The sequence below is a fragment of the Pteropus vampyrus genome, unplaced genomic scaffold (genome assembly GCF_000151845.1).
Source record: "Pteropus vampyrus isolate Shadow unplaced genomic scaffold, Pvam_2.0 Scaffold14, whole genome shotgun sequence".
In the NCBI taxonomy this organism is placed as follows: domain Eukaryota; kingdom Metazoa; phylum Chordata; class Mammalia; order Chiroptera; family Pteropodidae; genus Pteropus; species Pteropus vampyrus.
The window spans coordinates 5617380-5642535 of record NW_011888795.1 but is presented as its reverse complement, the minus strand read 5'-3'; the positions used below and the strand labels follow the sequence as shown (position 1 = coordinate 5642535).

General features: G+C 39.2%; 1 protein-coding gene across 2 annotated transcripts in view; it reads left to right on the top strand.

Annotated features, from left to right (window-relative positions):
* TPRG1 (tumor protein p63 regulated 1) overlaps positions 1-25156 on the top strand; it is a 174286-nt gene that overhangs the window by 21797 nt on the left and 127333 nt on the right. The window contains exon 1 of one of the 2 annotated variants that reach the window (XM_011381627.2): positions 17307-17371. The exons of the other annotated variant lie outside the window; for it this stretch is intronic. The gene's annotated coding sequence lies outside the window, so the exon portion shown is untranslated. Of the gene's footprint in view, positions 1-17306; positions 17372-25156 lie in introns of those variants that run through there. 2 annotated transcript variants of the gene reach the window in all.

Below are 25156 nucleotides of genomic sequence, written 5' to 3'. Positions count from 1 at the left end.
TCCAGACAGAGAAAAACACTGTGAATGTAGATGTATAGGCAAAAAAAAAAAAAAAAAAAAAACAAGAAAAAAAAGGAACTGATTAGGAGGTGTGGAGGGCTGACTGATTTGAGGAGCAGCAGGAGGATGAGATTTGGGCCATTGGCAGAAGCCAGTGAAGTCTTAGAGGGCCAAGAGAACCAAGTCTTAGAAGACCCTGAGTGTAGTGAGTATCATTCAGCCATAACTGACTGGCCAGGATAACACCATTACTGATGCCACTGGACATCACCATTGCCACAGTGAGGCAATGTAGTGCCTACAAAAGCCAGTCCCTTGTATAGTAGCACCTGTTGGCCAAATTTAGACCACATCTTCATTATCTGCATGCCTAGAAGTAGAGAGAGGGTGAGGAAGTTTTTTTTTTCCCTCAGATAGGAAGAAGGCACTTCATCTAATCAATAATTCGTATCCTGGGATATTCTCTAGAAACAGAAAAAAAGGGTTAGATGCTGGACAGCAGAACCGGAGAGATGTCCAGAACACCTCCAGAAAAGCTTGCAAAGTGAGAATTAGTACCTCCATTTTATAGTTATGGGAACCAAGGCTCAGAAAAAACACTTCACTTATTGATTTAGAGAGGTTACCTTCATTCATTTATTCATCAAATATTTGTTGAGTGCCTACTGTGTGCTACTATTCTAAGTGCTGAGGTTTCAACCGTCCGCAAAACAGGAAAAAATCCCTATCTTTATGCAGTGTACATATCTGTGTGGGGGAGGGGAGCGGGGCAGAAAATAACAGATACATAAAACAGGTAGTATAGCAGATGGAGATAAATACCTGAAAGAAAAATAAATTAGGAAAGGAGACTAGGGAGGTGGCTGCTTTATGGAGATGTTGCAGTTTTAAGTTGAGCAGTCAAGTAGGTCTCTCTAAGACATTTGATATTCGATCAGAGATCTGAAGGAGATAAGGAAATGGTCCATGTGAGCATCTGGGAAAGAATGTCTCAAGCAGAGGGAACAGCATGAGCAAAATGCTTTGAGGCATGACAACACCCAGCACACTCAAAGGCCCACATTACAGCCAGCATGGTTGGGAGTAGAGTGAGCAAGGGTGAGAGTTGCGAGGGAGGTAGGAGCCAGGGGGAACTGGGGCTAGATCATGGGGGCCTTTGAGGTCATAAAACATTAGAGCAGGGGACTGACATGATCTGACTTACATTTCTAATAAATCACTCTGACTGCTATTCTAGAAGAGACCACTGCCTATGTGGAAAGAGGGACTTTAGAGGAATGGCAGGAGCAGACTGCTTAAGAGGTTACTGCGATAAAACAGGTGAATGATAATAGAGGCTGAGATTAGGGTAATATCTATGGAGGTCCTGAGAAAATAATCAAAATTTGTCTGTGTGGTAGGCTCTATAATGACCCCTCAACATTCAGGTCTTAATCCATGGAATCTTATGGCAAACGGGACTTTACAAATATGGTTAAATTAAAGATCATGGATGGTGAGATTATTCTGAATTATCTAGATGACCCCAATGTAATCTTAAGTGTCCTTATACAAGGGAAGCAGTAGAGCTGGAAAGAGAGACAATGATGTGATGATGGAAGAAGCAGAGAAAGAAGAGAAGATGTTATGACTCTGGCTTTGACGACAGCGGAAGGTGCCATGAGCCAAGGAATGCAGCTGGCTTCTAGCAGCTGGAAGAGTCAAGGAAAAGGTCTTATCCTACAGCTTCCAGAAGGAATGCAGCCTTGCAGATTTCTGAGCTCCCAAATTATATGATAACAAAATGTGCGTTGTTTTAAGTTACCACATATGTGGTGCTTTGTTACAACAGCAACAGGAAACAAATATAGGTTATATTATGGACTTAAAGCCAACAGTGTTTATCTACAGATTAGATGCAAAGTGTGAGAGAGAGTCAGGGATGACGTTAAGAGTTTGTGGTGGAGCAGCTGGAAGGATAGTGTGTCCTTTACTGCGTTGGGGAAGACCTACTAGGGTGACGAAGAAACCTCATCAACCTGGCTGTGCCCTTTCTGCTCTTACCATATACCAGAGGCTGAGGCAAGCTCAGTTGGTCATATGGTTTCTCTGCTGCCATCACCCTTTTCTTAATTTCCCAGAAGAGTTTCACACTCTCTCTGCAGCCTCTTCTATCAGCACTTCCTCAGTATTCTCTGACGGCAGCAGGCAGCACAGAGCTGCATGATATTAGACACATATATTTTATTTTAAGGCAGAGCTGAGAAAACACTCAGGAAATAAAAGTTGTTTTGACATAAACTGTATTATCTGGAGGCCTGTTGATGGTCTGCTGATGGCTTTCTCAGGCTGTGGAATTATCAAACCAGCCCTCTTCTCTGGTGATCCTCAGCCACGGATGAGAGTCATGTTGGTATAGTGAAAGGAACTACAGGCCAGGGAGATAGAACACCTGATTCTGACTCTGGCTTTGCTCCTCATCTGCTGTCGCTCTCTCCTTTTGAGCTTCAGTTTCCTCATCTGTAGATTGAGGGTGCAGAAGCCAGTGTCATCCATGAGCCTCCTTGAGCCTGCTTCTCTGGTTCTCAGTGATATCAGTTGTTTGTCTTGGAGGGAAGCTGGGATGAGTGTTCAGCCAGCCAGGGTCTCAGCACTTGAAGAGTAGGCACTGACTTCCCTCACTCGTCTGCCCTTCCCTGCCATCTTATTGGGCTGGGAATGACCCCAGAGCTGTCATTGCTCAGGCTGCATTGGACAGCTTGTTTCTATTCCAAGTGGTCCATGATTCACATGTACGTGGGACAGAGCAGTGAGGACAGACTCCATTGATGGAGTTCAAGGCAGATGGCCATGCTTCCTTTCCAGACTGAATATCAAATGCCAGGAATTTGGTGAGAGGCACCTTCCTTCTGGCTTGGAGTTCTGTGATGGGACACACAGGTCAGGTTCCAGCCACCTTCTGTTCTGCTTTCCCTGATGATGCTTTTGGTAAAAGACAAGGAAGAATGGAAAAAAGCAAAGAAGGAACTGTTATGGGAGTATGGCAGGCATTCTCTACCCTTTGGGAAGAAGTTTCCATGAAAATAAAACACAAATAAAACATGGTACCACTACATCACAGGAAGATGGGCAGATCTGCTTTGTGAATGTGCTCCCCATCTTCCTCCCTGGGCCAGGTTGACGAGTTGAAACCTGCTGGGTCTAAGTGATAGGCATTCTCATAAGTTCTAGGTGTTTTTATAAGTTCCACCCTTCTCTCTCCTTCTGGCTATAGGGAACCTGATCCGCCTCATAGCACCAAAGACTGGATTACTGGTGCCACGTATTATGCAATGCATGTTATACAGACTAATAAAGCCTCACATAAATAAGCGAATGGATTAAAAGGATATTATTTATTTACTGTGAGACATTATAAATGTTAATGTTACTCTTTTGGTTCTTAGGGTCTTTTATAAAACAAAAATGCTGGCCAAACCTTTTATAATCAAAAAGATATTGAATGTTGACATCATAGTTATTCACCATCTACTTCGGAGCATCCCTCAAACCATCTCATGTAGGAAACTATAACTATCATTATGTCTTTCAGACTGTACTTATACCCATTTTTATCACTCAGTCCCCAAAACAGCCCTGTGAACTAGCTTTCAGCATTTTTCTCTTTTAAGGTGGGGGAACTGAGGCTCTGAGAGCCTAAAAAGATCTAAAACCTTTTAATACCTTCAAATGGGAAGAGCAGGTATCCCTTTTCTTAAAATATCTTTCCGCTTCCCCACCAACGTCTAGTTCCAGTGGTCTTCCACGGTTTAGTTCAGTTTGTCTCCATCTCATTGGATATCTCTTTTCTTTCACCTCACAGCTCTGTCGTCTTCTTTTCATGCCCCCTCTTCGGAGGAATAAAATCTAAATTACTCTCATTTTCACCACGTATGTTTTCCTACTTCTCTGGAGCTGTCCTCAAAAGCACATTTTTTATCCCAAGAACTTATCAAGGTATTTTTTTTCTTTTTGCCCTAGACAAAGGCAATTTTCTTCTTAAAAAGAATTATTGTGAAAGCTGTTAAGATAATAAAGTTTATTGTCACCAGAATTTTCTCCTAAGTAGATGGCAGTTATTGCTATAATGATAAAAATGTGCTCCTCTCAACACCACATTTACACCCTGCTGCACTGGGTTTGTGTCATTTTGTACTCGGAAATTTTTATTTCAATGCTAAATCATAGTATACTCTTTAAAAAATATTCAAAATGGTAATTAATCTGAAATGCACTTGAGAAAGATAATGGTTTCTTCCGATTTTTTTTTTTTAAATGAAAGATGAGGAAGAGAAGACCCAATTCTGCGAATTGCAAAAGGTTTCCCAAGAAATGGGTCTCATGAACGTGTCATATTCCACCAGGTGAAGGAAGAGATGGAGGTAGTGTGTCAGTTGAGGGAACAGGACAGACAAAAGTAGAGAAACATAAACAAACATAGATCAAGGTAATGGAGCAGGGGATGCTGAAGGAAAGTGAGAGAAAATTCTTGAGGAATAATTTGGGAAGAAGGAAGGGTAGAGTTATACCTCTGTCCTGGTGATTTCTTGGAACTGACTGGAAGTCCAAAAGCTAGAGAACACTGCACTAATATAAGGCAGCAATGTTTGTTAATGCTTATGTTGTTATTTATGTTTTCTTGTTGTTGTTACCATCAACAACTTGAAGTCAGCCCTGAGTCCCAAACAGGAGCGATCTGATTCAGTGGCTGATATGGTTTAATTATCTTGTATGTTGTTCTTGGTCTTCGGAGTGCAGTGTGGGATGGGAAATAGGAAATAAGACATCTGTTTCACTCACCTCCTGCATAGTCATACCCACAGCCCTGGGGTAAACGCTCTTGTGGTAGTTGATGCTTTGATGCAGTGTTTTTTCATGGGGTTCATGAGCTGCAAATATCCACTGTCTTCAGCCTTGCTGAGTATTGTAAAGGAGTATAGAACACAGCTTTCTCAGAGATTGCCACTTTATTTTTAATGTCATAATAGATACTAAAATTCAAATTTCAAAGAAATACCTCTCGGTGGATGAGTGGATAGGTGGGTGGGGGCACAACTGAGTGCTGAGGAGGAAGTGGACAGTTGTTGGCCTGAGCTGAGAGGAGCTGCAGACCTCATTGGGACTAATGGATGTCGGTTAGCAAATGACCAGTGAGTTGAATTTTATAGAAGAAAAGTAGAATTGAGTGAAGGGCCCTGGGCAGTCTGCAACTGACTCTGGGGATCTGACTGGGTGATTTCTTTTCCATGGTGGGAAGACGATCCCACATGGGAGTCAAAAGGGAGGGACACCATGCAAGGTGCTTATAAGTTGTTTAAGATAATTTTTGGCTGGGGAAATGTGATAGAATTTGGTGCTCAATAAACCTCTTCTCTTATTAGAAGTCTTGGGATCAGCATCTATTTTGTGCTGTTTTTATTTTCTTTATTTCTATTTAGTTTTTTCTCTGGTATGTCAGCCTGTCTCAGTTGTGCTAAAGAAAACAAGAAGAAAGATTATATTTACCTTAAACCAGGAAGAAAAGAAGTAAAGCCTTTCTCTCTCATCCTCTCTTCCTCCTCAACCCCGGGAGATGGGGACTTAGCTTGGTGGTGGCAACAGAAATCAAAATAAAAGAACTCTAGGGAAAGGTAATAGCTCAGAGGAAATGTTGGGATGCTGGCGCCGCCCCACCGTCTTCACCTGCTAGAACTGTTTCCAGGTATATTCTTCTCCGAGAAATGAAAATTAGATCACCAAATGGAAAATTCTTAATGCATTTTTCATATTCAAGTTCGTGATTCCTTTTGATTTTTTTTGAGAATCCTTTTAATATACCACTTATGAACAGGATCTGTGAAGAAGCAATGAGGCACAATTGAAAGGGTACCTCATAGAGATCTGAGTTGAACTTTTAACTTCACACTGTGGTGTGTCCATGAACATATCACTAAACTTCATTTTCCTTCTGTCATGAGTCTTGTAGTATTTGCCTTATGAGATGCTTGGGAGAATTTGAGAAAATGTGGATAAAGTAACTATTAATTGACTGGTATATGATAGGCACTTAGGAAGTATTATCTTTTATTGTTATTGTTTTTTTTTTTGATACATATAACTGCTGAGGTGATCTAATGTAAGATCATCATGTGGATAGAGTTCGAGGGAATAAGCATGGCAAGTCTTGCTTTTCGTTTGTTATAGAAGCAGTGTACACGGGCTTTAGAATCAGACTACCTGTGCGACCTTGGGCAAGTTATTCACTCTTATTTCTCCTCAGTTTCTTCAGCCATCAAATGGAGGGATACTGTGAGAACCTAATGACATCAATATATTAAGTGCCTAACAGAGTGTTTGTCTCCCTCGCTTAATAAATAGTAAGATTTTCCTATTTATTCTTCTTGTCCACATTTGCCTGCTTCCCCTCAATACCACCTTGTTTGGTTGCCACAACTATATACAATAGTCTATTCTCTAGACCCTGGCAGTAGGTCTAAATGCAATGATTGTGCCTAGATGTTTTATCCATTTTTTCACCTTTTATCTATTTATTTTATATCATTTTGTTTCATGAAGTAAATGCAAATTGAGCACCTATTAAATGCTAGGAATAATGGGACTTGCAGTGATTAATGTGACAGTACTTTCTCTCAAAAAGCTCATAAATTAAACAAGAAATAGCACAGTCTACAAATGATTATAACACAGATACTGCATGTGTTGTAAAAAGAGGTGAAAGTATATGAGGCATCAAAGTCAAGGCAGGTAGCATCTGGATGGTAGAAGGGTGGCAACCACTGGACGAAGCTTACGGAGGAGGGAAGTTTGGAATAGAGTGTTGGGGCTATGAAGTCTTTGGGGAGGGACTCCAGGCACATCCTGAGAAAAGGCGTGAGTGTAGAAGTGTGTGAAATTTATTGGAAGAATGCTGACAGTTTGGTTTGACTGGAGTATATGATATGTAAAGGGAAATAATGAAGAATGAGGGTGAGGAATTATTGTTAAGAGTCTTTAATGACAGGATACTAATTTTGCACTCAGTTTGATTTGCAATGAAGAAGCATTAAGAGCTTTTTTGAGCATGAGGGTAAGTAATATGACAAGATACAATAAGTTATATCAGAAGTGAGGTTTATATCTGGTTCTAGCTACAGCCAGATAAAGACTTCTGTCTGGGTCTTTGATGGCTGATAATGGCACCATTCCAAGTTCTAAGTCAAGAAGAGGATAAAGATATAGAGATGGAAAAGTCTCAAAAATCATTTGAAAACATATTAGTCCAGGCTGCTATGAACATTAGTTATACAAATAAGAAAATTTGGGGAGATGATTGTAAAGTAAATATCATGAGGGATCCTGAAGGTTTATATCAGTGATACTGGTTTCCATTTTAAAGGAGATCTTAGTACTCGTAAGGCTATCAAACAGAGTCTAAATGGATTTAATTTGATTAGCTTTTCTTTGAAATCTGGTTTCTTGGAAGGCTTGTGTTCTATTAAATTTTTTATTGTGCTAAATACACATAATACAAAATTACCATTTTAACTCTTAAGTACATTTACATGTTGTATAATTATCACCACTATTTAGTTCCAGAACTTTTTCATCACCCCAAAAAAGAACCTGTGACTATTAAGCAGTCACACCCCACTCCACCCATTCCCGACCCCTGGCAAAAAGCAGATGGATACATGGATAAACAAAATGTGGTGTAACAATACAATGGGATATTATTTAGCCATAAAAAGAAATGAAATACTGATGCAGCTACAAATGGAAGAACTTTGAAATCATTATGTTACATAAATTTTTAATATAGTTTTTATTTTAAGATTAATAAAAAATTATCAGTTGTGGTATCAGTTTTTGTGTATGTAGTAATAATTTTCAGTTGAAAATATTTTCATAGTTCACAGCAATTGCATTTTAACTTAGTGATTCTTGAATAGAGCTCTGCAAAATCTCAGAAGTTTTTGATGCATTTCAGAGGTTCATGACACTATTTTTGTCTTGTAAAAGGTAACCATACATTCCTCAAGTTTGAACATCTCTGAGCCTACTGCCAAAGATCACTTGCCAGAAAAAAAGACACTCCTCGAGTATCTTGCCCAACAGCTCAAGTTCAAATGCTTCAAGGAGCCAGGCTAGCTACATAAAGGCACAAAGCAGGTGGGCATGACATGATGGCAAGAGGTGGGAACCGTGGCATCTGGGAAAAAAGGTAGCTTCCACCAGTTTTAGATTTTTCTTTGAAATCTCTCAATTAGTTTTTAGTATCTTGTTAAAGAAATGGTAAAAACATCATGGGCAAAACAAACGGATCTGCAGGAGTCAATTAAAGACCTCTACTAGAGCACACATGACAATAGTTAGACTAATCTAGTTTTGAATTCCAACTCCACTTTGTAGGTTCCTATGATTTTTGACATATTTTATCACCTCTCTGAGTCTCTTTCCTCATCTGCAAAAGGGTCTAATGACAATCTCTCCTAATAAAATTGCCAAGTGTATAAAGCATTAACAGTGTTGGCAGAGTTAGGTAATATTATTAGCTGTTTCTTAATAATGAAATTAATGGCACAGATTCTCTAACTCATTCTGCTATTTGAAAGTCTTGAAGTAACTTTAAGGGAAATTTGGTGAAATAATCTTGATGATGATATAGTATCCTTTATGTTAAACGTGACCTAGGAGAGCATCTTCGAGACTTGTCATACTGAACAGCTGTATAATAGTTGTCAATTTACTTAGACTCTTTGCGCCCAGATTTCCCATGTGTGAAATGGCAATACTATATACTAATACCTTCCCCACATGGTTGTTGTGAGAATTAAATGATTAATATTTATAAGGCACTTACAACCATTCCTGGCACATATTAAGCACTATATAGATATTTGTTAAGTAATTAGAAATAAATAGACACAAGTTGATACAACATAGGTTTTTTGTTGGTACTTTTTCCTCTGAATGACTTCTCATTGAGGAATTGATTCAACTTGATGACACCTCTCCTTATTGGTGTTTTAAATATAATTGTAGAATGTGCTAGCCCAGCTTATCTGAGTTATGATTCAAGACAGAGCTGTGATCAACACTGACATTATTCAGCTAATCCTGAGACCTTTGAGAATGTCAGACTTGTTCAGGAAGCAAAAAGGTTTGCATTTTACCTTCAGTTTATGATTATTTCATAGACAGTTGTTCTGGTTATTTTAATGATTTATCAGTTTCAGGCTTAAGCCATAATATTTTTAGGGAATTATGAGATTTCTATGGGGCAACATGGTTCAATGAAAAAGGTAACCTGAACTGGAGCTGAAACTCAGCTGACTTTGGGGTAGAATCACATTTTTCTGTGTCTCGTCTCTGTCTCCAAATTGTAAAATTAAGGAATTAGGCTTCCATGTGTATTACTGGGAACCCCCTCCCAACTTCTTAAAATTAAATATTATGGGAACATCCAGTATATACCCAGGTAGCAGTAGAGTTGCCCTCTTTGACTTGGGATGGGTGCATGTAAGCTCCGTTCTCTTGGGCTCAGCCTGTGTCTCACAGTAGTCCCTGGGGCATCTCTTTGGGACTCTCAAGGATCCCTGAAACTCATTCTGAAAACAACTGGGTAAAATGAGACTATTAACTTTTAGCTAATAGTCTGTGATTCTAAAAATTTCTAAAATACATTTTTTATAATAAGGTAAACTTCTTTTGGTATAATAAATAAAACATATAAACATACATAGACACATAAATTTACTTGTATTTTACAGAGTTGAAGACTTTGCTATTCAAATGGACCCTGTAGTAAAATGAAAAATTCTTTAGTAATATGAACAATCGATGTCTCTGTTTTCTAAATTCTGTGCTTTACTCTTCTTAAAGTAGGACAATTTGGGCTCCAAACACAATTGCGAAAACTTAGTACTCTAGCTTTTTTGTTCAGTTTCTACTTTTTGAGTCACTGGCATTTGTCATTCTTTACCTCTTCAAAATGGGATAATCTGAAAGGAAAAAAAAATCTTCCATTTAAAAAAAGGTATCTGAAATTTCACAAAGTATGCTGGCATCACAGCATTCCATGAATATTTAATTATCATCATCAAGACAGGAGGCTGGAGAAAAAATCAGGTTGTGATATTTGGGAACAGCAGGTGTGGGAAGGAGGGTGTTGACACCCTCTGAAAACGGATATGGCATGTTGTGTGGCAGGTTCCCTCTGCAGTTTCCCACATCACCTGGGATCCCAAACATGCTTTAAGAAAAGTCTCAGGAGTGGGAGCTTGTCCTTCGTGTGGCGGGGAGTCTCCCTGGGAGTGCCGATGGCCTTTGCCAAATCCTTCCCTTCACAAAAGCTTCATGCTTCTTCCTTTATGGGCCTTTGCATAATACAGCTAGCTAGCTCTGGCTCCTGTTCCTTTGCATCGTTTTTTCCTGTTATTGTTGTTAAGCAAGAACCTCTCTTACGAATGTATAAGTCAGCGAGAGTACAGGTATCTAGCTATTAAAATTTGGAATGGAGACTATTGAAAGTAGGAGTTCATGTAGGAACTCTCATAGCCTACAGTCAAGAGCAAGGCAGCAATAAAAGAGTTGTAGGTCACCTACATACAAATTGTTTATCTTCTAACTTTATCACACACTCCATTCTGCCTACCACCCAACGTTCCGGACACACAGGTTTCACCACTGCCTCCTTGCAGTAGGATTGATTCATCTTGTAAGCTCCTGCCCTGTGTTCCATACAGCCTGTTTCATACTGGAGTTTTCTGACAGTAGATTGAGAAAGTGTTAACACTCTAGTTCTCAACCTTTTATATTCAAAACAGCCATCCTGAGATTCCTGGGCCCAACCCCAGAGATTCTAACCTAGTAAATCAAGAATGGGGACAGAGGATATGCATTTTAAACAAGAGTTTCTCAGGCAAGTGGTCCAAAGACAGCCTGTACATCAAATGCTGTCCTCAGGGTTGTCTTTCCTGGGCCCTGTATTAAAGGATGCCCTGGCATAAAGATCTGGGCTGAGACTGGAGTCTCAAAGCCTAAACTGTGGGACTGGTTTCAGTTCAGATGGTCACAAAGTGCTATGAATGTGCAAAATTCCTTATGTTGCAGGAGCAGAGGCGGGAATGTGACTGGGTCAGGAACTAAGACAGACAAAAGAAACATTCCCACCCCCTCCGCATGTGGTTTGGACAACTATCGAGGCTGTTTGTGGTCTGGTTATAGCTCACAGGAACTCATCAAATGTCAAGACAGAGTCTCCAACACAGTTCCCAACACATAGTAAAGATGAAAATGAAGTACAAACTTCGTGGCTTAGTGTTTAAGACTCTCAGCAATATGGCCTTGGCCTTAGAGTCCATCAGCCCCTTTATTCTTCAAACATCCTAACAAAGCAGCATGACTGTTCAAGTGCTTGGGGGTGGGGTTCAGTCTAAATTAAGTCACTTAGGAGTTGGAACCTCACTGCCCTAAGGCCCCTCCTTGGATACCTGGGACCTACCCACCCTTGTGTTTCTGGCACCTCAGAGTTAGACCCTGGCTATACAACAACAGAAGAATTCTATAGCAGCTTCCTCTCTGGTCACCGCCTATGGTGAAAACTAAATTTTTTTAATTGAATTATTTTGTTGCTGCCATGCCTACATAAGTTTTAAAATATAATCTTACTCTGAAAATCAGTCTTTTAGTCATGACATTGATATGAAGATGATAACAGTTTGACTCTAGAAGCACAGAATATCAGCCTTGGAAGGGAACTCACTTTGAGCACTTCTAAACCTCTTCATCTAGTTGACAAGGAAGCCAAAGGCCAGAGAGGGAAATTTGCACAAGTATATACTTGCTCAGGTATACCCAGAGAGTTACCCATAGTTCAGTAACTCTGGCTCTTAAGTAACTCTTAATACCTACACAGATGTGTAATATATTTCATCCTAACTAGTGCCCTTCCTACTTTCCTTAGAGTCTCAATGTTTCAAAAGCTCATCTTACACTTTAGCTTGTGATACGCTCTTTATTTATATGCTAAGTTTTGTCACGGTTCACCTTCCTCCTCTGATTTCTTTCCTGTTGAGACATGTGAAATGATTCAGGCTATTAGAAGAACTTTGGATTGGAGAAAAGAGCCAATGGTAATAATTTTATCATGCTATGATTTTAAAATATCAACATCATCTTCAATTTAATTTGACCAATATATATTGAGCATCATAACCTGCTCATCACTGCAATGGGTATGGGACTGTGTTACCTGTGTGACAGAGTAGGTTCTTCCCCGGTGGACCCCAAATGTATAGAAAGGGAAAGTAATCCAAAAGAGAATTAATGCTGAGAGCAGCATAGGAATCTGGCTCACAGTAGGAACTTGGTTTGGGCCAGTCCATTCTCTAATCTGGAGTGATCGTTTCACTGATGAAAGGCAGATTGTGATAGTTGCCTGAGGTCTGCTCTAAGATCTCGTCTAGCTCTGTGATGTGGGCTGGTGACTGAAGGGTTTCTACATTCATTCCTGGGTAACCCGCATTTCCTCCTCAGCTCTATGAGCAGGGAGGAGCCCAGTGTTTAGCAGGAATGGTAAGCCACACCCTGGGCATGACTCAGGCTCCCAATCCACCCAACATGGGAAAGGTTGATAAGGGTGGGGCTTGTGGCAAGTTTTGCGTTCTCCCACCTTGACCTTTCTTTCGTTTTATATTAATAAGGAAGGGAGTTTCATGGCAAGGCTCTGCCATAGGGGGAGCCCTTCATTGGTGGCTGGTAAATCTGTAACATTGTTTTCGTCTGCCTAATGCTTCTTAGTTCTATACTGCTTTGGGGATATAGGGAGAGAACTGGCTACATATTTTGTGAACCCCAGTGCAAAATGAAAATGCATGCCCTTTGTTTAAAATTTTTTGAGAATCTCAAAATGGTGACAGCAGAGCCAAACCAAGCATGAGGACTTTCTGTATTAAGGGCCCTGTGCACCTGCACATGTTGCACACCCATCAAGCCTCTTTGGGCGGGAGTGAGTCAGGTACTGGGATGGGGCTATGTGGTGAAGAATGAGGTGGAGCTTCATCGGACCAAAAGACACTATCACCTCAATCCAAAGCCAAGAATGATGAGAATTCTCCAGTTGCACTGAATGTGAAAAATGACACAATTGTTACTGCAGCTTGGTGTCCAGAGAGTTTTAAGGTATTGCACTTAGATTTGGTGGCAATCAAGAGCAGACTTTATTTTGCAAATGAGAAGCAGGCCGAGGTAGAAAAGGTGATCAGAAGATGATCACATTGCTTGTTAGCGGCAGATGGGGACTAAATCTCAGACCTTCCAACTTTCATGCCCTTTGCAGTCCTTAGCGAAGCTAAGCAACAATGAAATTGTTCTCTATCACTGTAGATTAAGTTGGAACTTGCGAATAAGGGTGAGCTGAAGGAAGGGAAATGAGATAAATGATAATTGGAGGAAGAAAACAAAACAGTTTAGAAAGCCAAAGCAATTTGTCTGAGTCCGATCTGATACACAACATACAGCAAAGCAGACAAATGTCTGCGCAGCAAAACAAAACTGCAAGAAGAAGATATTTTCAAATAAAATACGCATATTTCCAACCATCCTTGAGCTCATCTGATAAGGGACAGATTGTCCAGAGTAAATAGAAAGAGGAAAAAAGATGCTTTGGGCTGAATTTAGTCCCCTGTCAAAATCACAGGGAAATTTATTGCTTTTCTTTCTCCTACTTGTCATCTCTCCAATGGCCGGCCTTATGGGACTGTGAAGGGAGACAGAGTAATTCTTACATGCATACTTTTGTTCATTTATCCCTCCATCCATCCAACATTTCTTGAGCATCTCTATTAGTATTGTACTAGATTGTACTATTAGCATTTTACTGTGCTAGATCCTAAAAAAAATGTTTAAGACATAGTCCTTACTTTTAAGGAGAGTAGACAGATATGTGTCAGGGGAGAAAAATAATCATAATAGATAATAGAGTATGATACTGGTGATGCATGCTGGTGTGCCATTGGAGCTAAAGAGAAGGAGAAATTTATACTGCTTACATTTCTCAGTTGATAACCTGCCTGCAGGTTCCTGGTTGCCTCCACAACTGCAGCCAGTATTCATTCATCATCACTATGCTCCTCTTTCTCAAAAGACTCTGGGGGAGGGGGCACAGCTGGGCAGTTGGATGTGGCATTCTTGTATACGGTACCTATTTAACCTTTGTGAGGCATGTCTATGTACCAATCTTTCTTTGCATGATCCTCCAGGGGAAAACCTGGGGTGGAGATGAGTCTCGTTCAGACCTGGTGAGAATCCATGCCTACTCGTACTTTCTTCTGCTCATCTGCTACCTTAAACATGTATGTAAGAGAACAGCTCTGCTGGGGCCAGGGAGAGAGCCAGCTGTATGATCATTTGATTGGAGTGTTACTCTGTCTCCAAATGAAAAATGGCAGGCGGGGAGGAGGTCTCATGAACCAGTGCTTTCTACCCCAAAATAAGTAACAAATAAGGATTGAAGTAGAAAAGAATGAGCGATACACCGTAAAGGCTTCAAAGAAGAGAGAGCAGGGACAAGACACCAAGAGAAATGATCTTGAGGCATCCATGTAAAATTTTGCTGTGATTACATGCTTCTTAGCTCTTGAGCATTTTACTCACCAGGAGATCTGTATGTAGTCTATGATATGACTGGAAATAGTAGACATGAAATGAATCCCATGTGTCATCATATGTCCCATCATAATAGCACTGCACATTTATGCCAATACTTAGCATTTGCAAAGCTCATGCCACCTCCAGAATTTCATTTGTTCTCTCAAAAGCCCAGGGAGGTGGGTAGGATCTATATTGTAATTCTCAGAAGAAGCAGCTCAAGCTTGGGGATGATCCCATTGAGTGGCAGATGAGAGACCAGAACCCAGGTTTCCTGCGTGATGTTCTTTCTACATCTTGTGCCTCTCCTTGATGCACTGTTCCTTGATCCAGTTATCACAGTGTGTAGTGTAACAGGAGCACAGCATGAGCTGGAAGAAGTGTACAGTGGTCACTGGAGATGTAGTGATAATTAGATAGTTGCCATGTGGACATTTGATGCCTTCTCACAGAGTTACTTGCCTTTAAAATAACATACTTCAAATAGCAGTGCATCAATTGGTCCCACTCTTAACAGACAAGGCTGGCATCCAGCATCTCTAGGCTCTGCCCTCACCTTTTTGCCCCCATCCTGAGCCATCATAAAGACACTTGGAGCTGAGTGGAAGCAGTATTTGTCTCACAATTACTTCTAATTGCCTTGTAGTTTTGTGGTGTATAAGCAGAATGACCTAAATACCAGTTATATGAAACTCCCTTTTCATCCTGGGGTCTGTATTAAGGAAGAGGTAAATCAGATCAGGGAATAGTGGCTCAGTGCATCTCCCAAATAACATTTATATGTAACGCCACCATCTTCACTTGTCAAAATGCCAGGTCTCCTTAACAGGCTAAACCTAAGGTTGACTCCCTCTGTGAAGCCTCCCTGGATTGTTCCCTCTTCTAGATTTCCATAGTGCTTGTCCTGATCCTACCTTTGGTGTTCATCATTTTCTGCATATTTCATCTTCCTGAACTCCTCATGCCAGAGACTGTGTCTAATTCATTTTTCTATTCTCGTCTACTCTGAGAACTGAGAAAAGCCAAGGTAGTTGCTTAGTTAATTACTTGTTGAATGAAAGTATAAACTAATTATGTCCTAGACATTGTGGAGGCATGTAAATAGACAGTTTACTCAGGGGGACCACTCCTAGGTGGCCTGAGGTGAGTTGGCAGTTTGCAGCAATCTCTTCATGACCTCAATGTGCCCGGAACTATGCACCTTTTTTTTTTTTGAGGGGTGAGCATTGGTTAGTTTTCCTTTGAAAAGAGGACAATGACAACATGGAAACCAATCAGACTAGTCCCCCAGTGACCCTAGTTTCTTCAGACATCAAATAGTTATACTCAGACTTGACCAGATTCTGCTGAATGAAATAGAGAATTTAGAATAGGAAATTTAAAAATTTAATTGTGTATATATATATATATATATATATATATATATATATATATATATATATATCTCACTTCATTTTCTGTTTTCTTCTTTCTCGAGCAATCTACTTTACAGAGATTATGTTTAGTTTATTTTTCTATCCTTCTCTACTCTAAACACTGAAAATGGCCAAGATACGTGCTCAATTAACTACCTGTTGAATGAAAGCATAAATTGACTATGTCCCAGGCATTGTGGAGGTATATAAAAGACAGGAGGACATGTGATGTCTTTTAAAAGTTCATACTTTATATTGACTCTCTATGTAGCAAACTCTTGAGTTTTGAAATAAATTCATTAAGATTCAATTACATTTTCTAGCAATTGTTATTATGTCAAATATTAGTCTAGGTTCATTTTCATATGCTTTCTTTAAAATTCAACATCTCTGAAGGGGGAATGATAACCCCCATTTACAGATAACCAAAAATATCAGCTTAGACTAGTAAAAATATGACATCATAAGTTGCAAAGCCATTAAACATCAGATCAGGATTCATTAAATTGATATTAATTGATCATCATTAACTAAATATGTATTCATTTAGTACTTGCTGCATGCTGGGTCTTGTGGGGACTATATGAGAGAATAAGAGATAATCATTACTCTCAAGGGGCTCACAGTCTATTGAGAGGGATGTATACTTAAGTGAAAAGCAATATCACGTAGCAAATACTCCAATAGGCTTATTGCTACTACCCAAAGATTCCGTGTGGACATATTGTGTTTTCACAGAAATATATACTGCTCTACATGTCCTCTACACTTCAGATACAAAAGTGGCAATGATGCTCAAAATCACAAATATCCAATAAGTTAAGTCATCACCAAAGAATTTTAATAATAAGAGTATAGGCTTCGGATTTAAGTTTTCTTACAACTAATTGGCAGCACACACATGCCATGGAGAAATGGACAGAAAGCTACTTTTTCTCACTCCATCAGATTTCAGTCAAAGAGCAGACTGGCAGGAAAATCTAGGACTTCTTGAAGGAGAGGACTGGAGAGAGAGGCGTGTCCTTGTAGAACAAGAAAAGCCCCACCCACAACCCAGTTCCCTGTCTCTGATAGATTGAGTTCCACCCTGTAAATATCCTCAGTCCTTTCTTTGACCCTTTGTGACTGAACACACTCTTAGTCTACTCAGTGAGGCGAGATTTACACTGAGTGGGGTGACAGCACGGGGATATCCTCCTGTTTGGCTTCATCTGAGCTAACCGTACCTCCACTGGCCACTGTCTGTGGTCTGAGCCCCTTTGTCCAAGAAGAGAAAGAAGAGCGTTGAGGACAGGCCACATCCTAGTCAGGTAAGGCCGGGTGGCTTGTCACCATTTCTGCGAAGAGATGGGGTCTCTCTCTATAAGTTGATTGCCCCTGTCTCCTCGCCTGCATTTCAGGCTATCCTAACCACAGCCTTGCACTTCCACCCAGGCTCACAGTTTTCAGTGACCAAATGACAGTCCTTCACTCTTTCTTACTGCTCAGAGTTGATGAGATTTGTAGACCAGCATTTTCCAGCCTATTCAGTCACTTGACCTACTTATCTATATATTGATTTTGATCTTAACTGCTCTATAAGAGCAGTAGGATAGGTATAATTTTCTCTATTCAGTGACTTAGTGAACTGAGGCTTGGTGAATTGAAGTGATTTGCTCTAGTTTGATCAGCAGGCTGAGGCCAAGATTAGATTTGATTCCTCCTTCTCTCTCCCTCTGCTATACTACCCAGCAGGTCATACCTTATCTCCAAAAGCCAAGAGAAGTGAAAGGGCTGCCTGAACTGTCAAATGGCAAACAAAAGGTGTTATTTCCTTGCAGGTAGATTGGGAGGGATGTTTTTGAATTCATCTGAGAGAGATTTCATAATGATATATAAGCTCCATCAAATAGGGCTATTTTTAGAGAACAAATGAGAATATGTGTGTAAAGGGGCTTGTAAATTAAAAAGCGGTATGCAAATGTGAGATGGTGACTACATAGAGCCTGAAACAGGTTCTGGCTCTGTGTGTAAGAAAGCTTTCATTTGGGCTGAATGACACTCTCCTAATGTCAGCAGCAGCATTAGGAGGCATGGATCCCAAAGGCCCTGGGGAAATATTTAGACTTCAGTCTTACTGAGAAATGTGGAAAAGCAAATCTCAATAGGGGGAAAAACACCCGCTAAATTCCTTCAAATTGACTCTTGCAATTTTCTTTCTTATGACAGCTATCATTATATCTTATTGTTCTACAGTTTTAAGAAAATCTCATCTTCAGTGATTGTGTAGTTTATTTTTTAAGATGCTAATTTTAGCTATCTTTTTTTTTTTTTTTACTTCATGCTCAAAATGTATCATTCGTAGTTGTTGAAAGAAATATTTCCTCTGTGTGTGTGTGTGTGTGTGTGTGTGTCTGTTTGTGTTTGTGTTTGAATTTGTTATGACAGTTCTAATATTCATCCCATGGATTGAAATGCTATACAATCTTTGGCAGACTTCTGTATATTCTTAGTGTCTTTCTAACTGTAAAAGTCTTAAAGAAATCATGTACTCAATTACTTTATTTAAAATAGAGAAACTAAAGCCCAGAAAGATGGCATAATGTGCACAAGGCTACCAGCCAGTGATCATTGAAACTGTAAGTCAAACACAGGTCAGTGACTTTTTCACTGCCCCAACAAGGAATAAATGGCATGGACATCCTTAAACAGAAGCATTAGCTGTGTCATTTTAGGGTCATACACAATATATTTTAAAATTCCTTTCAATTAATAGTTTTGGGGCATTTTAACCTTTTCTTAGCATCCAGTGAAAATATCATACCCATAGAGTAAGGGAGTTTTTCATAGAAGCTTCTTTTCTTATTAACTTGTTTCTTATGGAATATTTGTCTCAGCCAAATTTTGGAGCTGCGTAAGCAGTGGTAGGGTCTTTATTTTATTCAGCCAATCTGAATCTTCCTTTGTATCTTCTAGGATCCTTCTAAAGAGATGTCATTCAGTCAGAACTTGTAATTCTAGTTGTACTTTTGTTCAGAATTGTAGACTCTAATGGCAGGATTGACCTTGAGCATTTCTTTGATCCAGGGGCTGCACACCAGCAGCACATGTGAGTCTAGCATGTAGATGTCTTTTTTTTGTGCTGCAGTGTTAAACAAAATTAAACTAGCTGAGGATATTTAACATTTAGGAAATTTCTTGTAAAAATTTAGATATCTTGTGTTTCAGGAAGATCAGAAGATCTGGTAATAGTGGATCCACGTTTCCACATGGAAAACACATAGGCTAGGTCTACATAGCATATGATCCCTGTAGATGGAGCAATTCTCTGCAGTCCCTATAGAACCTGATTTAGGCTACCAGTTATTTGAGTGTGTCAATACCGATCTCTACCAATCTCTTATGTGTTCAAATCATTCTCTTTCAAGGGTAACCTAGTTCTACATAATGCTAGGTCAGGCCACAGATCGATGACATCAGGGAAGAGGTGAAATTAATTATTTGGCCTTAACCTCCCATTATTTAAGTGGTAGGAGGAGAAAATAATGACTTCATCAGAATATGCCATTGATCTTGATACCTGTTCAGGATCTTAAGCCAGATTCTGAGTCTGAGTGACTTGAAAGCTAAAGTGTTAAGCAAGCTGGCACAGCTCTAGCATAATCGCTGGGTGTCCACAAGAGAAAGAGAAAGAAAATTGACAAGTTCAGGCTAATACTTTTTACTCAAAATGTCAATGACATAAAAATAAGAAAAAAATATGATGTGTGATAGCAACGTGGATAGCGACACAATGCTCTGAATTCTCAAAGAATACAGGACAAATTGCTGAAATCCTTAAAACTAGCCCAATGATGTATTTTCTATAATCCATTCATTAATAAAATAATCACCTCTTGATCACTTACGGTGTCCACCACCCTAAGCTTGAGGATTTAGGGATGACGATCAGTGACTGTTCCCTAAAAGAGCTTACTAGGATTGAAAATTTGTACACAAATAACTACAACACAGGAAAAAATATGATAAATCCTGAAAGAAGAAGAAAGCAAATGGTTTTATCTAGGTGTGTTGCCATCAGGGATGGCTGTAAGAATAAAATGGCATTTGATTTGGGCTTTGGACAGATAGAGGTGAGAACAGTTTCCAGCAAAAGAATTTAAGCAAACTCATAAGTTAGTACTGTCTGAAGTGTTCTGGAGGGATAGAGAGAATTCTCTGTGACTGTATATAGGGCCAGTGGAACTAAAGGGTGATTGGGGCTGAAAATTTGAGTCTGCACCAGATTCTGAGTGTTGAGTGGTAGGTTAGGGGCTTTGGATCAGGCACAATATGGTGGATTTGAGGAGCAGCACAACTACTGACCAGACATTTTGTCCAAACTCATGGCTACCCAAGTCTATAATTTGGCAGTGACCGAACATCTGCGTAGGCATCACTTTAAGTTTTTAAAAAGCATTAAAAAGAAAAAAACAGAATTGAGCACTTCTAAACTTCTAAGCACAGTGGACAGTACCAGATGCTTAGGGAGGGAGGCAAGGGGATAATATACAGTAGAATTAGAAAGATGGATGAAAATATTTTTCAAATACATTGAGCAAATGTGTGAGAAATATTTTTGAAAAAATATGGTTAAGACAGTTTTTTCTTTTAAAAAAAATCAGGTCTATTCCTTTGGATAGAAAAATGATGTTGTATAAGTTCTTAACTTGTAGGATGCGGAGAGTTATTTTTAGATGATAAGCTTTGTCCTTTGGTCTGAGAAGCAGTCATTCTCTAAGGAATAGTTATAGATGGTCCTTGCCCTAAACTATTCCATAATAAACACTGCTAGAGAATTCCACAAAATGTAAATATGTGACTGCTCCACTGTGCTTTATAGAACACTTTATGGGTTGAAGGGAAGATTCTGGTCTTGTGAAGGGCTGCACCTGTCACCAGGACAATGTTTACATACATACACCAAGGTATTTGTGTAATTAACCAAACTTTTCTCATTTTCATGCTCATGGTTGTGTGAGAGATTGGTTCAGAATTATACCTATATCTCAAAGGTGTGCGCTCGTAGGGAAGTAGGTAGGTGATGTGGCACAGAGTAAAATAAAATATTTGAGCAAGAGTCATTCATTTACAATTGTTCAATACAAACATCTCTTCAAGTTTCAATCATTCAAAACTATTTATTCAATATTTATTCTAAGGTTTGGAAAAACAGCATCAGTGAACAAAAAGAAATAATCTCTGCCCTCAAGTAGTTTACATTTTGGATGATACAGGTGGGAAATATTTAAAAACAATCAGTAAAATGTGTAGCATATGAGACATAGAGAAAATAGAACAGGGAAGGGAATCAGAAGTCTTGGAGAGTTGAGATTTTGGAGAGGGTGCTTAGAGAGAAATACATTGTTATTTGATTAAGGAACCTACTAATACAAGGGGATGGACCATGTAAATAACTGGAGAAACAGCATTCCAGTTAGCTGGAACAGCAGGTACAAAGGTCTTCAGGCAGGAGCATGGCTTCTTGGCACCTTTAAAGAATAAGACATAGATTGAATTGAGTGGAAAATCTTTGGAAATGAAGTTAGAAAGATGATGGTGGAGTGGTGGTGGGGGAAGCAACAATGCAGGGCCCTGTTAAGACTTTGATCTTCACTCTGAGTAAAATGGGAGCCATTTGTAGACTTTGGTCAAAGGAATGCCATGGTTTGACTTACATATAAAAGAGATTCCTCTGTCTGTGTGTTGAGAATAATGAAGGTGGAGTGGGGAGCAGGCAGGCAGAAGCAGGGAGATTCATTCGACTCATTGCTATAATCCAGATGAGTGAAATGGAAGCTTTGACAAGCAGGTCGTGGTGGAAGTGATGACAAGTGTTTGGATCTTGTGGCGGATCGATTTAATGGGGAAGACAGGAAGCAGCCCAGGATGACTCTCAGATTTTTATTAAGTAACTGGTAGAAAGGAGTGGCCTTTACATGAGATGGAGAAGACTGTAAGAGAAACGGGTTTCAAAGGATCAGTGGGAGCTTGCTTTTGGACAGGTTAAGTTGGAGATGTCAAGCAGTAAGTTACTACACGAATCTGGGATTCGATGAAGATGTCTGAACTGAAGCTAAAAAGTGAGAGTCATCAAAATACATGATATTTATAGCAATGAAATTAAATGAGATCAAGAAGTTAGTGTATACAGAAAAGATGAGAATTTTAATGGCTGACTTGGGGTGCTGTAAGGTTTTGGGTTGGAGAGGTGAGGAAAATCTAGTCGATAGTGTACCAAAGGGGAAAATTCATGGCAGTTCCATGCCAGTAGAGAAGAGAGTTTTATCACTGAAATTGTTTAGAACCCTCAGTACACGGTATAATGAAAAGCATTTTTCATTTAAATTTTCTGTAAACAACAGCCCTTTATTGTCATCTGCACCCTGGAGAAGACCATGGCTGTTATGACCACTGCCCTCTATGACCCTCTGGTTCCACAGGAACCAAGACAGCAGATGGAGAAGGAACAGTGGGAGTGGTGGGTGAACATCAGGTGATTGCAGTGTGTTCTGGGATCCAGGTAAAGACACTGTCCAAAGAGGAAAGAGTGGTCAGATGGCACAGATGCTGCTGAGAGTCAGAGTGAGATGATGTCAGAGATTTGAACATGCGGGAAGCAGCTGGGGTGGGTTCAAAAGAAAAAGTAAGAATAGGAATTGGAGCTGGAGGACATAGCCATTCCTTTCAAGAAGATTATTTGTAAAGGACCTACAGAAAATGGGCACAAATTGGAAGGTAAAGAGAGAGGCTTTATTTTCCCCTTCAGATAAGAGAAAGAGGATAAAAATATACTTTTTTTAGAAATTGTAACTTGATTGAGACACATAGAGTATTTTATTTATCTTCTCTATTCCAGGGAAGTTGTCCTGATAAGAGTTATGGTCTTACTTTCTTTAGAGAAGGAAAATAGGGCTCAGGAGTTTAAACTATCTGTCCCAAATCATGCAGCAAATTAATAATAGATGGGGATTTAAATTTGGGTTTTAAAAGTTAAGTTCATTGTTCTCTTCACTGCCACTGCCTCATCTTAGACAGATAATTTTGGAGGTCACATAACTTTAGAACTCTCAATATAGCTCTATAAAACTTTCACTTTGTCATTGTTTAAGGACTTTTCATAAATCCCAAGGAATTCACACTTCTCAGCAATGTCTTCTAAATGGCAAGTGCTGTTATACCAGATGCAGGATGTTTGGGGCACCGAGAAAGAACCAGAACTCAATGTCTGCAACAATGAAAACTTGCTTTATTTGGAAAGAGTCTTCTAAGCATGGTCAACAGGGTTTCAGGTTGAACCATCTGCATGCTGGAGGATGAGAACGCAGCTTTTTATACCTGTAATCTCAAATTGAGTCTCACATTATGATACATCCTTAATGTTGTTTATTGCTTTCTGTTAAAAGTTCTTTCTGCTGACATGGAGCTCTGGGTCCTGAACCCTACCTTGTTCCCACTTGGGACATTGCTACTCTGTAAATGGAGATACATTGAAACACATATTTGACTCAGCCCAGGACAATACAAATACAGAATAAAAAGCTTTGCACACCATTTGTCATCTCCCAGTGGCAGCTGTTCTTTCCCATCATTGTTGGCATCAAAAGGCAACTTCTAGAATAAAATATATTCTCTCCATAGTGGATCACACTGTGTCCTTGGTGTCTGTTTAGTGCTTGACTTTGTGCACAAGCTCTTAGATCCATGTGTATTTGGACAGCTTAGGGTGACCCTGCGGTGCCCCTATAATGCTCCTATTTCACTTTGTACAGATTCCTATCTGGAACTTATCTGCTGTCTTATAATTATCTATTTGCAGATCTGATTCTTTCACATACAATGTACTCCTTAAGGGCCTAAGTTATATTTGCAGATTTTCTTCTACTCTCCACATCTCTCTTTTCCCCAGCACAGTGCTTGGCATAGAGAAGGTTCCCCCCAAATGTGTTTGAATTAATAAATTGAACATTTCGTACTATGCAGAGTTGCACTATGGAGATTATCTGTCACACAGGAAAAAAAGTGGAGTGTCCAAGTTCAAGATGTTCTTATATGTAGAATTAATGAATTAGGAAATCAAATCTATCATTTTGGAAGCCAACTAGTATGGTTCATTTTGCTCTATAGTCAGGGATACCTAAACCTGTATAAATGATGTGTCCGTTTTGAAAATTTTATGCCATCATTACTCATGCCTGTAATCCTCAGTAGCATCAGTATAATCATTAACAGCTGTTGATACCATAAACATTGGTTTAATTGTTAATATATTTAATGAATAAAGAATTCTTTGGGATCAGTAAAACAAAGAAGATGAAATTAATAAAAATGTCCTAAGATATACACACATCACCGACTTCTCAATCTCACAACCAAAAAAGCATTACAAATTAAAACAAATATTGGACTAATTTAAAACATTAATGCATTTTTTAAATTATAAAACTCCCTTCTGACCTGAAGAAAATGGGCTTATGTGTTTTTCCATTTTTGTAATTCTTTTTATTAAGATGTAATTGCCATGTAATAGTTCTCCCTTATCTGTAGGGAATATATTCCAAGACCCCCAGTGGATGTCTGAAACCACAGATAGTACTGAACCCTGTATACATACTATGTTTTTTTCCTATATATACATATCTATAATAAAATTTAATTTATAAATTAGGCACAATAAGAGATGAACAATAATTACTAAAAATAAAATAAATCAATTATAACAATATACTGTAATGAGTTATGTAAATGGTTTTAGAGCTATTATTAAGTAATCCCTGGACAAAGGGATGATTCATATCCCAGGCAGGACAGGAAGAGACAGCACACTGCTCAGAATGGCATGCAATTTAAAATGTAAATTGTTTATTTCTGGAATTTTCTACTTAATATTTTTGGACCAGGGTTGACCACAGTAACGGAAACTGGGAAAAGTGAAACTATGGATAAAGGGGAAACTGCCGTATGACATATTTGTTTTGGATGCAGAATGTAATGATTTGATATTTGTATATATTGCAAAATGATCACCACGATAAGTCCAGTTAATATCCATCACCACACATAGTTACAATTTTTGC